General features: G+C 49.5%; 1 long non-coding RNA gene across 1 annotated transcript; it reads right to left on the reverse strand.

The window, feature by feature from the left end:
* Positions 1-2,580: 2,580 nt before the first annotated feature.
* LOC125945290 (uncharacterized) lies at positions 2,581-11,937 on the reverse strand. The gene is made up of 3 exons (XR_007466786.1): positions 11,745-11,937; positions 11,286-11,413; positions 2,581-2,765 (listed from the first exon to the last, which is right to left on the reverse strand). It is a non-coding gene; the product is annotated as an uncharacterized LOC125945290 (long non-coding RNA).
* Between the last annotated feature and the right edge of the window lie 1,774 nt (positions 11,938-13,711).

Consider the following 13,711-nt stretch of genomic DNA (forward strand, 5'->3'; position numbering starts at 1 on the left):
GCACTCTTCATAATATTCATCACATAAAACATCACAACGAATATTGTCCCTTCCATTGGTACCCCTTCACTCGCCCTAATAGACAGACCACTGATTACCTGCCCTACACACTACAGGTACGTTCAATACGCCTGCACCACTGTGAACCAGTTGACGGCGGCTCACGAGCAGTTGAGATATTGTGCAGCTCGATTTCTGCGGTGCAGGCGTTATGTTATGTTCTACTAATGTGCACAGAATGCGTAAATTTGAGACGTCCTGAACTGCAGATATAATCGGCTTCTGGGGCATAAATACACACCACACTTGCATAGATACATCAGACGTGCATAAGTTGGGTTTTAAAGGCGCTCGTGCCCATGTGCTGCGTCGTCTGCTGCGCTGCTGCCGCGCACCTGTACGCCTGCACCAAGGCGGCACCGACAGTGGAGTGGGTGCAGCAAAATCATGAACCAGCCCTGCACCTTTTGAAACAAACGGCGTGGTTCAGCGGGCGCCATTGCTGCACTGCTGAAACGAATGGAAGGATGCAGCACCTCGTGAACTGGTTCAGGCGGTGCCGAATATTGGCTGCCAAATTTTACTTTTATAGCAATAGCATTCTTTGGGAACTTCATCCAGTTTGTGGTATGTACGTATGTATTTACGTATGCATGTATGTACATACGTATGTATGTTTGCATACCTTTACCGCCAACTAAGGCCACTGGGTAGCCCATGGTTGAAGAATTCAACAGAAACCATCTCACGATGACTGTCACAATGACGGTAATGCGTTTAACGACACAACGTACTGCAGTAGGACTTATCTTTCGTGTTTTGATAATGACGATATTTATTGGCATCCCCTTCGAAACGGGGCAGGGACAAACAGTCATCTAGCCTGCTTGATTTAATCAAGTCTTACTACATCAAATGGTGCCACTGACAAACTGGGATTTGGAGAAATTTTTGGAGCAGCAAAATGTTAATTTTGGAGGAGTTTGGAGCGCCCAAAATGGAGATTTTGGAGCACTTTAGAGCAAATATATGCCAACTGCTTGGGCATATATTCACAACTGGCATGGACCAATTACATGGACATCAACATTTCAGACACGCTCGATTATTCCGACTACTTCGAGGCACCATCACTGGCCCAATAGTTTCAGATACGTTAAACATGCCATTCAATAATGCGGACTACGGCTGCATGACTGCATGCTAATTTGACCACTGAGTTTTCGCTTTGATACATTGCTCACATTGCTCCGGCATGGCCGTCGGCTATGTTGCCGACACCTCCTGGACACTAAAACTTGAGGAGCCCGGTTAATCCGGCACTGACTGCACCCAAAATGAAGGATAAGCGAACCCCGGTAACCCATTCATGAGTCCCGCAGTAATGGTTCCGCACGTCCAGAATTTGTTCATTCACATAATAAATACAGACATGGTCCCCGCGACTTAAGTTGTTCAAGCGGTGCCGACTCTACCTTTGATATCTGTGTTGACGGGGACAATGATCGTTGCTAAAAAAAATGGCGTCATTCGGCTATAACAGCACGGTCGACTTCTGGGCCGCCATGTTGTAGCAATATATTCCACTCGACGCTATATGCCACTCTTATCATGCATCGATCTTGGCCGGCTAATACCATTGATAACGCAGGCGGAGCGTCGCTCTTACCACTGACAAAGCGCAAGAAAGAGTGGCATTGGAAAAGGCATCACGGTCCTGCTATGTTGCCAGGGGTTGAAGATATAGTGCATGCATTGATTGTATTTTCCACACTCATCCTGTCTGGTCTTCCTTCGTGTGTCCATGTTTCTTGCGCTTTAAGTATCAATTGATTGTACTTTCATCTATCTGTAGCGACAGCATGACAAGGGTAAAGATACAGACTGACCAGATCGTAGGCAAGTGTATGTGCATGCTGCCATGGGTTGACAAACATTGGCTTTATTTTTGGACAATCTCTTTTAGGGGTACCAGAAACATCAATGGAGAACAACGTTCCTGGCACAGTGCCAAGAATGCCATCACTCGTAGATGCCGATGTGTCTGAAGCTAGTAATGCACAATCATGCAAAAGAGAACGTATCCCTGAAAGTGATCATCTGAGAATATGGCACACTTTTTTAGCCACTCGTGAAATAAAGTCACTTGTTTTCTGCTGAACTTGGATATTTCGAACTGCCAATTATTCGGATTTTTAGGCGGTCCCTGTCGGTATCCAATTATCGGTCGGCGCCGTATATATAATGGAAAGTTCGATTTATTAAGCCGCTTTAATCATGCGCGCTATGCACGTCTGCAGACAACTGCGGCAACACTAATTTTCTCAAACTTCAGCTCAAAATCGTGTTTTTTTTAAACAAGGTGGCACAGAATATCTCGTTTGGCACAATTTGGTGAATTTGGCACAGGAGTGGGAACACTGTAAATCTATCGCTATTTGACCTCGATCTTTTGTATTTAAAACTATATTGTACCATTATCTATGCCCGCAACAATTCCGGTTCTATCAATCTCTTTCCTGGTTTTTTTTTTCACTAATACTAAAATTGTTCCTTACTTAACTCGTACCAGTTAATTCTTTCACCTTCCTTGAATCCCAACACTTCTAGAAGGTAGACACTCCCCACAGGTCTCGCTGGCTGAATATCTTGGCATTCCATGGCGATATGCTGAGTCGTTTCCAGGCTTTGTTTTTTTAGGAGCGAAGCTCCTTATAGCAGCACCCGTTCCGTCCCCGTCGTAGTAGTAGTAGTGTGTAACCAGTCTGAGAAAAATGAGAAAAAAAATTCCGAAGTTGTGTCCGTAGCGCGGAATCGAACCAGGGACCCCTCGCTTCCGAGCGCGCGGCGTTAGCCCACTACGCCACGAAGCGCACATAGACACACGCACCACGATGGCAATAAATACCCAACATTAACGAAAGGCCGCGTTTCTAGCGCGTTTCTAACGCGTTTGTGCTAGCGCGTTACGGCCCGTGTAAGAAGCTGGTGTAAGATGTTGTGGCCTCTCCGCCTTACCTTCAACGCGTTTCGAACGCGCTGCCCAAGGCGGTGGCAAGTCAAGTTCAAGTCGAGGAGCGTTTATGAATACGGGGGGTATACTCTCTCAGCAGTCATGTGATGGCGTCGGCAAACGCGGTGCACGTTCCGGCATGTGTAAACGGCTGCGTAAGACGCTGTGGCCGCTCCCCCTTACTAGAGAGTACTGCACGTTTCTAACGCGTTTGTGCTAGCGTCCCCTTCAGCGGGAGATCCGATGATTCCCTCCGGAGCTTCGCCCACTCATCATCATTCACCCCGAGGATATGCTGTGATTTTGTTTTGTTTTTGGAGCACACACATGCCCCATTCTGTGGCGCATATTTGCTCCGGTATTTTCTTGTCCTTAGGCAGCCAGCTCAGGCCTCAAATAGCAAGGCACTCCCGTACATACTTTCCCAACTGATTACTTTTTGCTGCATTTGTAAATCTCTAAGATTCTCTTCGGTTTCCCTAAGAACACTTGGCACCACCTAGTGCCGCTGCCGTGAAGCCTGCGCATGGCCTCCAATCTGCATGGCGCACCAGTGCCTGCAAACACAGAGAAATGCATCATGCAGCAACCGGACTCCTCTCTCGCGCTTCTTTCTGGACGTGCTGTGCCACTGCCGAGAAATCCGCACGTGGCCTCCAGGACGAGAAGCGAGGTGCACCAGTGGCTGCTAATGCTGAGTGTGATGATTATGGACGTTCGTCACTTGTTTGTGTGTCTTGAGACGAGAAAAACGCACAAGAAACGCTAGTAGGCAAAAAAAATGTTTTTCTTTCAAACACACGATGGGCAAGGAAAGGAAATGAAAAGAAAACAAAACAATGTCACAGCGGATTTTCACGCGCACATCGATGTACGTGACGCTCAGTCCTACACCACCGTTCGGCGCGTCAAGAGTTCCGAAAAAACCATCTCACGGTTTCGGTCGTGACGATCGACTCGCTTGTCGTTGCCGCGGTACGGTCGTCGAGGCGAGCCGAGGCAGAGGTGGCACGGTTGCTGCTGCTGGAACCGCCGCCGGCACACGGCTGCGTTACCGTGTGCGGCGCCTGGCTAAGTGGAGGACACCACTGCGTTGTCCGTCCGCAACTCACGAGGACCGCGACCCAGGGTCGACCCACGCGGACAGTACCTCGGTAGGCCTCGACCAAGAACAGCCCTCAGCAACTGCGCCCTGGCAGGAGCCGCTCAGCAGGCCTCGTCCTTGGTCCCGGAACAGGCCTCCGCATCTGGCCCGGGTACGCACGCCTTGGTCACTCGGACGCGGCAGGAACCACGGCCCGAGCTCTTCTTCCCGAGCGTCGCACCCGATCTGCTGCCACCGTGGCTTCGCCGCTCGAGCTCCTCCGCACGTTCGCCACGTAGCACTTTTTTACGTCGTTTTTTTTGTTATTTTTTCTTCCAGCTCCCGTGCCACCTGCCATCAGCTCGTCTTCTTCACTTCGGTAGGCACTTCTACTGAGTCCACATGTCTCGGAGTACACGTAAAAAAATATATATATAAAAAAATATTGTGTCCTTTCCCCACAATATCCCCCCGCTCAAGAAAGTTGTTAAAAAAACAACTTTTAGAAAAAAAGTACACAAATGAGTTCATTTATAGATGATGAACCGAAAAGGATGAGACGTCCAGAAGTCAAACGCGGCTGAGGTAGTCGGCACCTATGTTTTCGGCGCCCTTAATGTATTCAACCACGAAGTCGTATTCCGTTAGCAAGAGACTCCAGCGGAGCACTCGGCTATTCATATGTTTGGCAGAGTTTATGTAAGCGAGAGGCTGGTGGTCCGTTTGCAGCACGAAACGTTTGCCGAAGAGGTACACATGAAACTTTTGAATAGCCCACACAAGTGCCAGGGCTTCTCTCTCGATGGTTGAGTAGCGGGTTTCTCGTGCGAGGAGTTTACGGCTGGCATAGGCTACTGGATGTAGCACCCCGTCGTGACGCTGCAGTAAGACGGCGCCAAAAGTGGACGAAGATGCGTCCGTGCGCAATATGAAGGGCTCTTGTAAGTCCGGTGATCGTACAACCGGACTAGACGATAGCAGGCGTCGCAACGATAAAAGCTTGTTGCTGACATTCTTCCCACGTGACCCAGTCGTGACCTCGCTTCTTGGTAGTTTCCCGTTTGTGTAGACCAACAAAAGGTATTTCTTGCTCGTGTGTGGTGTCCGTTTGAACAACAACCGCGGCATGTTGCAAGACGTCAGCCGTGGACTCCCTTTCCACGTATTTCTTTAGGAGGTTGATATGAAATAGGCTCATTCGACCCCCAAGGTCTACCAAATAGTCATATTCATTACGTTTCTCGATGACTGTGAAAGGCCCCTTCCACGTCAGAATCAGCTTGTTCCTATCTGATGGTAGGAGCAGCAATACCTTGTCACCTGGTGATAGCTGTCGAACTCTCGTTTTTTTATCGTAATACTTCTTTTGTATGACTTTGGCCTTCTGTACTTCTTCATGGGCTACCTTGCAGGTGTTTTGCAGGCGCTCCTGGAGCTCTACAACGTATCCATAAGTTGTCTTCGTTTCCGCATCAACGTTATCGCCTGTCCACAGTTCTTTCAGAATGGACATCGGTCCCCGGACGAATCGACCGTAAAGTAGGTCGAATGGCGAGAATCCAAGGCTTGCTTGGGGAACTTCACGGTATGCGAAAAGCAAGGGAGCCAGGTATCTATCCCATTGTTTAGGGCATTCTTGGCACATGCGGCGGACCATTTGTTTGAGAGTTCCATTGAACCTTTCCACCAGTCCGTTTGCCATGGGATGATAGGGAGTTTAGGAAGTTGACGAAATGACAGTAGTCGCCAGAGTTCTTGCATAAGGTTGGATGTGAACGACTTTCCACGGTCGCTCACTATTTCTCGTGGGACTCCAACCAGGGAAAACATTTCTAACAGTGCATCTGCTATCCGCTCGGTCTCAATGCTCGGCAGTGCTACCGCGTCCGGATAACGCGTAGCAAAGTCCACCATCGTTAGCACGTATCTGTTTCCCTTAGCTGAAGTTGGGGACAGGGGGCCAATAATGTCGACGGCGACCCGTTGAAATGGTGTGTCGATGATGGGCATATTCCCCAAAGGGATTCGACCAACGAGATGTTTTGGTACTGTCCTTTGACATATTTCACACGACTTTACAAAATGTGTGACATCCGCCTGTACACCAGGCCAATAAAATTCTTCAAGGACACGGTCTGTAGTCCTTCTTTGCCCCTGATGACCAGACAGAAGACCTTCATGGGCCATTTTCATCACTGTGTTCCGGAGATCCTTGGGGACCACAAGTTGCTCCAAGTCTCGCCGTTCTACAGTGTGGTATCGCCGGAAGAGAACATCACGTATCAGCACAAACTCTATGACTGCTGATTTCTTGGATGTGGTTTTCTTCCCCAACGCTGCGAAACAAGTTTCTAGCGTGGGATCGGTGCTCTGTAATTTCCGCAGCTCTTTCGGGCTGATGTCTACTGGGTTATTCCATGGAACTGACCGTTGTCTTTGTTGCTTGTCTTCTTTTCCTACAGCTGCTGACACATCTTTCCGTCCGCTATTCGGTGAAGTTATGCATTCACTTTTGTCTTGATGGGTAACCTGATCCGTGTGGACCTGTGCGGACCGAGGTCGCTCTTCCGGCTTCGGGATATGGGGTGTATCTGAAAGTACTCCGGTAACGTTGCCTAGCACAACTTCATATAAAGGGTTGTCCATGCAAACAGCAAGAACTTGTCCCTTGAAAAACGGAGAATCAATACACACTTCTGCTTCTGGTAAACTCTTCGTAGACTGATCCAATAAGCGGATAGTGCGGATGCTACCAGTTAGTTTGGAGTCGGGAACCAACGACCGTTTCACCACAACTGTATTGCATCCGGTATCCCGTAATATGGTGACTAATTTTCCTTCCAGGTAGCCCTTTGCTGTCGGCATTTGCTTCGATCCGCCATCACAAGTCGCATTGCTTTGTGTACAGTCGCAAATGTCATGACTCTGGGTTACCCTTTTCTTATCATGTCCCGGTTCCACTAACTCTTCATGCTGCGCTTTCTCGGATCCTAAGAGAGAGCATGATGCTTCCCCTCGTTTTCCAGAGTCAGAGGGGCAACTATCGGATCTGTGTCCTGTCTTCTTGCACGTACAGCACTGTGGCGACTTCGGTGCTCGGGATTTGGTCCAGCAATCCGCAGCTCTGTGGCCCTGCCTGTTGCACAGAAAACAAAGCAGTTTTCCTTTGCTTTCGTTTGTAGTGCCCACTTTACCAGTGACCATAGAGTTCCCTTTTTCTTCTTTACACTTAGCGAGATTCACGATTCCCTGGGCTTCCAAGTACTGGTCTGCCGTCGTAGCCAGCATATCCAGATTACGACATCCTCTTTCCTTCAGAAAGATAGCCAACTTCTCGTCGCACCGTCTTATAAACTGTTCGGACACCATCTTGTCTCGTAGAGCTTCATAAGTCTTCGACGTCTTCGCTAGCTCTTGCCAATGGTCGAAGTATCCCAAGAGGCGCCCTGCGAACTGTCGTACTGTCTCAGCATTTTCGGGCCGGGCATCCCGAAACTTCACGCGGTATCCCTCTTCTGTGTAACGGAACCGCTGTAACAGCGTCTGCTTTAGCTTTGCGTAGTCCGTAGAGTCTTCAGCAGACATGCGTCCTACCACCGTTAATGCTTATCCCGTGAGACACAAACTTAGCGAAAAGGCCCACTTGTCTGTTGGCCAACCTTGGCTTGTGGCCACCCTCTCAAATCTCTGTATGTAAGCATACAATTCATCTCTACCCTCATTATAGGGCGGAATCATCTTGTGCGGGCTGCGAAAACTCTGACCACCACCTGTGCCATCGCCTACCGAACTCATATTCGGACGCTGCGCCTCTGCAGCTCGACGTCGCTCCTCAAGGAGGGCTCGTTCAGCCTCCATGCGAGCTAGCTCCCGCTCATGATCTCCCTGTGCTGTTATGCGCGCCTCTTCTCGTTCTTTCGCTCTTTGGTCCCTCATTTCCTTCTGCTCAGCGCTTACCCATGCCACTAACGCCTCTCCACTCAGCCCCATCTCCTTCCCTAGCTCCACTAGCGTTCTCTTCTCGTCCATTCTCGTCTACTGCACACAAACAACGTGAGGCTCTAAGATAGAATGAGAGCTTCGTCCTGTTCGCGGACGCCAGAAATTGTGATGATTATGGACGTTCGTCACTTGTTTGTGTGTCTTGAGACGAGAAAAACGCACAAGAAACGCTAGCAGGCAAAAAAAATGTCTTTCTTTCAAACACACGATGGGCAAGGAAAGGAAAAGAAAACAAAACAATGTCACAGCGAATTTTCACGCGCACACCGATGTACGTGACGCTCAGTCCTACACCACCGTTCGGCGCGTCAAGAGTTCCGAAAAAACCATCTCACGGTTTCGGTCGTGACGATCGACTCGCTTGTCGTTGCCGCGGTACGGTCGTCGAGGCGAGCCGAGGCAGAGGTGGCACGGTTGCTGCTGCTGGAACCGCCGCCGGCACACGGCTGCGTTACCGTGTGCGGCGCCTGGCTAAGTTGAGGACACCACTGCGTTGTCCGTCCGCAACTCACGAGGACCGCGACCCAGGGTCGGCCCACGCGGACAGTACCTCGGTAGGCCTCGACGAAGAACAGCCCTCAGCAACTGCGCCCTGGCAGGAGCCGCTCAGCAGGCCTCGTCCTTGGTCCCGGAACAGGCCTCCGCATCTGGCCCGGGTAGGCACGCCTTGGTCACTCGGACGCGGCAGGAACCACGGCCCGAGTTCTTCTTCCCGAGCGTCGCACCCGATCTGCTGCCACCGTGGCTTCGCCGCTCGAGCTCCTCCGCACGTTCGCCACGTAGCACTTCTTTTTCGTCGTTTTTTTTTTTGTTCTTTTTTCTTCCAGCTCCCGTGCCACCTGCCCTCAGCTCGTCTTCTTCACTTCGGTAGGCACTTCTACTGAGTCCACATGTCTCGGAGTACACGTAAAAAAATATATATATAAAAAATATTCTGTCCTTTCCCCACACTGAGAATTGTTCCCTCGTTTGCCACACACCCAGTGGAACATATTCAGTGACCCAAGTTGGCGAGAAGAGAGGTGCATACCCACTGCAATCACGGCGCAGCTCACAAAAGCGTTGGCGTTAAGGGAATAAAAGCGGCACATACGCCGTGCATTTGTGGCGCAGCCTGCTAAAGCGTCGGGTTACCGTCCTTGAGGAATGCTTCTGACACAGGTTCGATTCCACTCAGCATCGGGGAAATTTAACGGGTATTTTTTTTAACACGAAAGTGTTTTATGCCGGGGTCCACCAAGACTTCACTGACGTATTTCCGTCACGGAAATACGTCACACGAACATACACGAACATAATAAAAAGAAAGAAACCAGAAGAAAAAGTTCCACAAACATGCAAAATTTGGAAATCGAACCCACGACCTCTCGGTCCGCGACGATAGATCGCCGAGCGTTTAACCCATTGCGCCACAAACGCATTTGCAGAGAGCTACACAGACGCGCCTTATATATCTAACACTCCTCCGTGTACCCGCGCTCTTGCTCGGGGCGGTGCCGCCGCCTACGAGCAGAAAAGAGAAGTACTGCATTATGACACTAACGCGCACCGACAGTGAACGCTTCGGTGGTCTCAGCACTACGACGCCTCGATGCCAGCATTCGAAGGGACGCTGGCATCAAGAAGCACTACCAACGCGTTCTCGCAGAAGCACTACTAGGTGGCGTTCACCGTACTCAGCACAGCGGAGCGTGGCCTCCGCAATTAGCTCTGAAAATGTTTCTGAAGTTGATCGCGGAGGCTGCAATTACGACGCGCTGTACGCGCTGATTTGACTCGGTGACGATTCAGTTACGTGCTTTGTCTTGCGCGTTGTATTAGTGTGTCAGTTACGTGCTTCGTCTTTCGCGTTGTGCTAGCGTGTGCAGCTTCCATATGCACGACGGTTGCTCATGGTCATCGACGTTGGTAGTCGTGATGGAGGAGACGTGCCACCAGGCGTCAGCGTGGGTGCATCAACGCCTAAGGGCGCTTTAGCCACAAAACACCAATAGACATTATATATCAATGTGCAATAAACATTACAGTACTTCTGTGAAGACACGTTTCACTTTCGTGTTCTATACCGATTCCTATATAAGAGGGATCAACCACATTGTTGTCACTGTAGAGTGGCACACTCCCAGTGACCCAAGTTGGCATCAAAGAAGTTCACTGAACAGCGGTACCTACCCAGTCCCGCATCTACAGTGACACATGTCGCCATGAGAGAGGTTCTTCGAAAGAGCGGCACACATGTAAACACTGCCACGCAGTCAGTGACCCGAGTTGTTCCGACAGTTGGTTTCGAACCGTTCCCTCAACACAGTAGCCCAAAGTGCCACCTATTCGACCATGGACTACCCTGTAACCCAGGTAAGCGGGAAAACGGTTAGATACAAACATACATAAATACCTAGCACCCAAAAAGTGTGTGAAATACTTGAAGAATGCTAACACATTAGTAGGGGCTCTCATGCAAGAAACGCTGGTGAACAACAGCGGCCCCTTAGAAATATGGGCCAGAGCTGAGAACGACTATGTTGGTAGCTCTCAACACAATTTTTTATCCATTCACGTGCATCACTCATAGCGCTACCATTGCATTGTACCAATACCCATTTATGATTCACCTCCACGACGTCGTACAGATTGACAGAGTCTTGCGACCATAGATCAGACGCTGAGGATGCAATTGAAAATAACAGGGCCCCTCATGCAACAGATGCTGGTGAACAACAGCGGCCCCATAGAAATATGGGCCTGAGCTGAGTGCATGTTCTCTGGTAGCTCGCATAAAAATTCTTCTTCTATGATTTATTGTCTCGGGAGAGCTGGAAAGAAATTTTTTGGATTCATCTTCTAGTGTGTTTTTTGTGATGGCAGTATGCATCAAGTGCAATACAATATTATAAATGTTTTAGCCTACATAATTCCAAATGGAAGTTTAACACCAATGTGGTAACTTACAACGTTTAAATGACAAGCATCCACAGCTTGAATCTGTGAGCAAGCCCTGCCACCTGTCCAGCACGATTATAAGGTGCCATACATCACTCAAACCCCCATTACCCAAATACGCTCAGCAGCACAAACATTAGACGCTGGCTTTTTTTGCGATGCTCCTAGCACCTTGGAAGGTGCTGAATGAAGAATTGATTGACTGATTAAATCAAGAGCACACTCTTAACAAATGGACATACGTACCAGATTCTGGACTGAACAAACGAGCAACAATCAGTACGTGGGGCTAATTGTTGTCAACAAGGCAGAGACAGACTAGATCCTGGTGGGCCCAACAATTACAAGGTGCAGGCAGAAGAAATCAGCATAACCTGTAAAGATAGCAGCAGCAGAATGAAACAAAAGAGACAATTGGCTGTGTACACAGCCAGGGAAAGGGGTCTAGGGCATTTAACAAAGTTTCTACCACAACTAGAAACATGCTCCTCATGCGCCAGGGCACAAAAAAAAGAAGAAAAAAAACGTATGTTAGTATTTTTAGTTTACATTTTAAAAACGGCGCAGACAAAACACCAAGGCACCTAGTGCCTCTGTCGTCTGCCTTCTTGCTGTTTTTAGAATGTCGATTACGAATGCAAAGTTAGAACGTACATTACTTATAAACGAAAGCAGCGGGCGGCTGATTCGTGCGCTCATGTTTACCTTTGGAAGTGCCCGTAGGCGACAGCAGCAGTCAAGTGGGGTTGTTTACCTACTCGCTCACAATGTATGTACACATAGCTTCACACGCCTCCACAGCTGACACAGCTGCTAGGCTTTAAGTAAAGGAAACAGGCTGTTTCTATCAAATGGAAGGTGCCCACAAGCTGTACAAGCTGCGAGTATGGTATGGGGCTCTTGCGTGGCCCAGGGGGCGCTGCAAATGGATGGATGAATGGATGGATGGATGGATGGATGAGGCTGAACCCTTTAAATCGGGCGGTGGCATACGCCACCTAGCCATGGCTATTAACATAATTTGTACTTTGTGGTGGGTGAAATTTCACCCCTGCCTTAATTTTATCCACCAATCAGATAACCTCTGTTTGGTTATTTCTACCCGCTTAAAGTCTATTTTGCCTTCACTGTCCCTAAACCCCAATGCTTTGAAAAAATCAGCCCCGTTGCCTTGCACTGTAGGGTTCAGCCCCTTACAGAAAAGTATGAGGTATTCAGCCGTTTCCTCTTCTTCTCCACACGCACAGCACAACGTGTCTATACCTTGGTACTTGACTCGGTACATCTTAGTCCGCAATGCTCCCGTCCTGGTTTCAAACAACAAAGAGCTTCCCCTAGAATTATCGTAGATATTTTGAATTATCGTAGATATCTTGCGTTGCCCAGGGGGCGCTGCAAAAATGGTGCTAAAAAGCGCCCTCAATCCGAAACTGGGTAGTACCAAGCTCGGTCGTCTGCTTCGGGAATCACGTTTACAATATGGACCCGCCACTTTCGGTTGCGTTGTACCACGGCTTGCAGCGAACATCGGGCGCCGAAGACTTTTCCATGGGTGGCATGCTGCGTAAAGGCAAGAAATTATGCAACGCCGAATACGTGTACGCCATTCAAGAAATAAGCGGCGAAGTTTTAGCGCGGTGTCAATCGCAAGTGAAGCGAGTCACGCACTTGCAAGTTGAACTTCAGGTAAGGTTTGCACGCTGCTAGATTCAGGCGCACAAACGCGAGGAAATGCTTTCTATAAATGAATTCACAGCAGCGATAAGCAGACATGTGTACGGAACTGCTCGAGCGCACGACGGTACGCGCCGCGACGGCAGCGGTCTTTCAGCATGCAGCGGTGTACGAAATGCTCGAGCGCACGATCGTACGCGCCGCGACTGCAGCGGTCTTTCGACATGCCGCGAAACGGCGGGTCTCCTGCAATCTTTGTTGACTGCATGCCGCTAGACAAGTAGTTGTGCCTGCGCTGTAGTAGCGGCCATCTGTCTAGCAATTGATAAATAACTGATGCAATGCATATAAGCTCGCAGTAACGTACGTACGTGCGAATCGCGCTGCAGCGCGCGCTCGTGCAATGCTCGCTTGGTGTAGCTTTTAATGACAGCGCTCGAACATCGATGTGCTGTAATCAATACTACCTTGCTGTACTGCCTCAACGTGCTGGCTTGAGGTTAAGGATGAGCACATTCAACTCTCTAACCTGTGCTGCTCGTAGTGGGGTAGTGAATTGTCACCGAATCAGCCCGACCATTTGTGGTCATTTGCACACACCTGGTCACTTCACCACTTCGCACCGTTCGAATTGTTAATTGTCGCTGTGGTCGGGTCTCGAATCGTGAATCACCAGCCATGCCTGCTGCTACGTCGGTCTTCCATTTCGCTTACACAGTGGGACGAACTGCAGTTATCCAGCGCACCCGACGCTCCGCAGCGTGAGGCCTTGAAGGAAAACGGTAGAATCTGATGTTGGGATTCAGGCCTTCTTGTTCATGGCAGCCCATGACGCAGCAGTAGCGACGGTGACGCTTTTTCGAAGCTGAGCTAGGTCTCTCCGGATCGGCGTCGCCGATGTCTTCTGCTTCCAGCATAACGTCCCACGGCACACGGAGAGTCGGTTTTTGTAAAACTATAGGCTGCGGCCAGCTCGCAGCCTGGTCGCCGTGGTCTGT

This window comes from Dermacentor silvarum, chromosome 5 (assembly GCF_013339745.2).
Source record: "Dermacentor silvarum isolate Dsil-2018 chromosome 5, BIME_Dsil_1.4, whole genome shotgun sequence".
Taxonomy (NCBI): Eukaryota; Metazoa; Arthropoda; class Arachnida; order Ixodida; family Ixodidae; genus Dermacentor; species Dermacentor silvarum.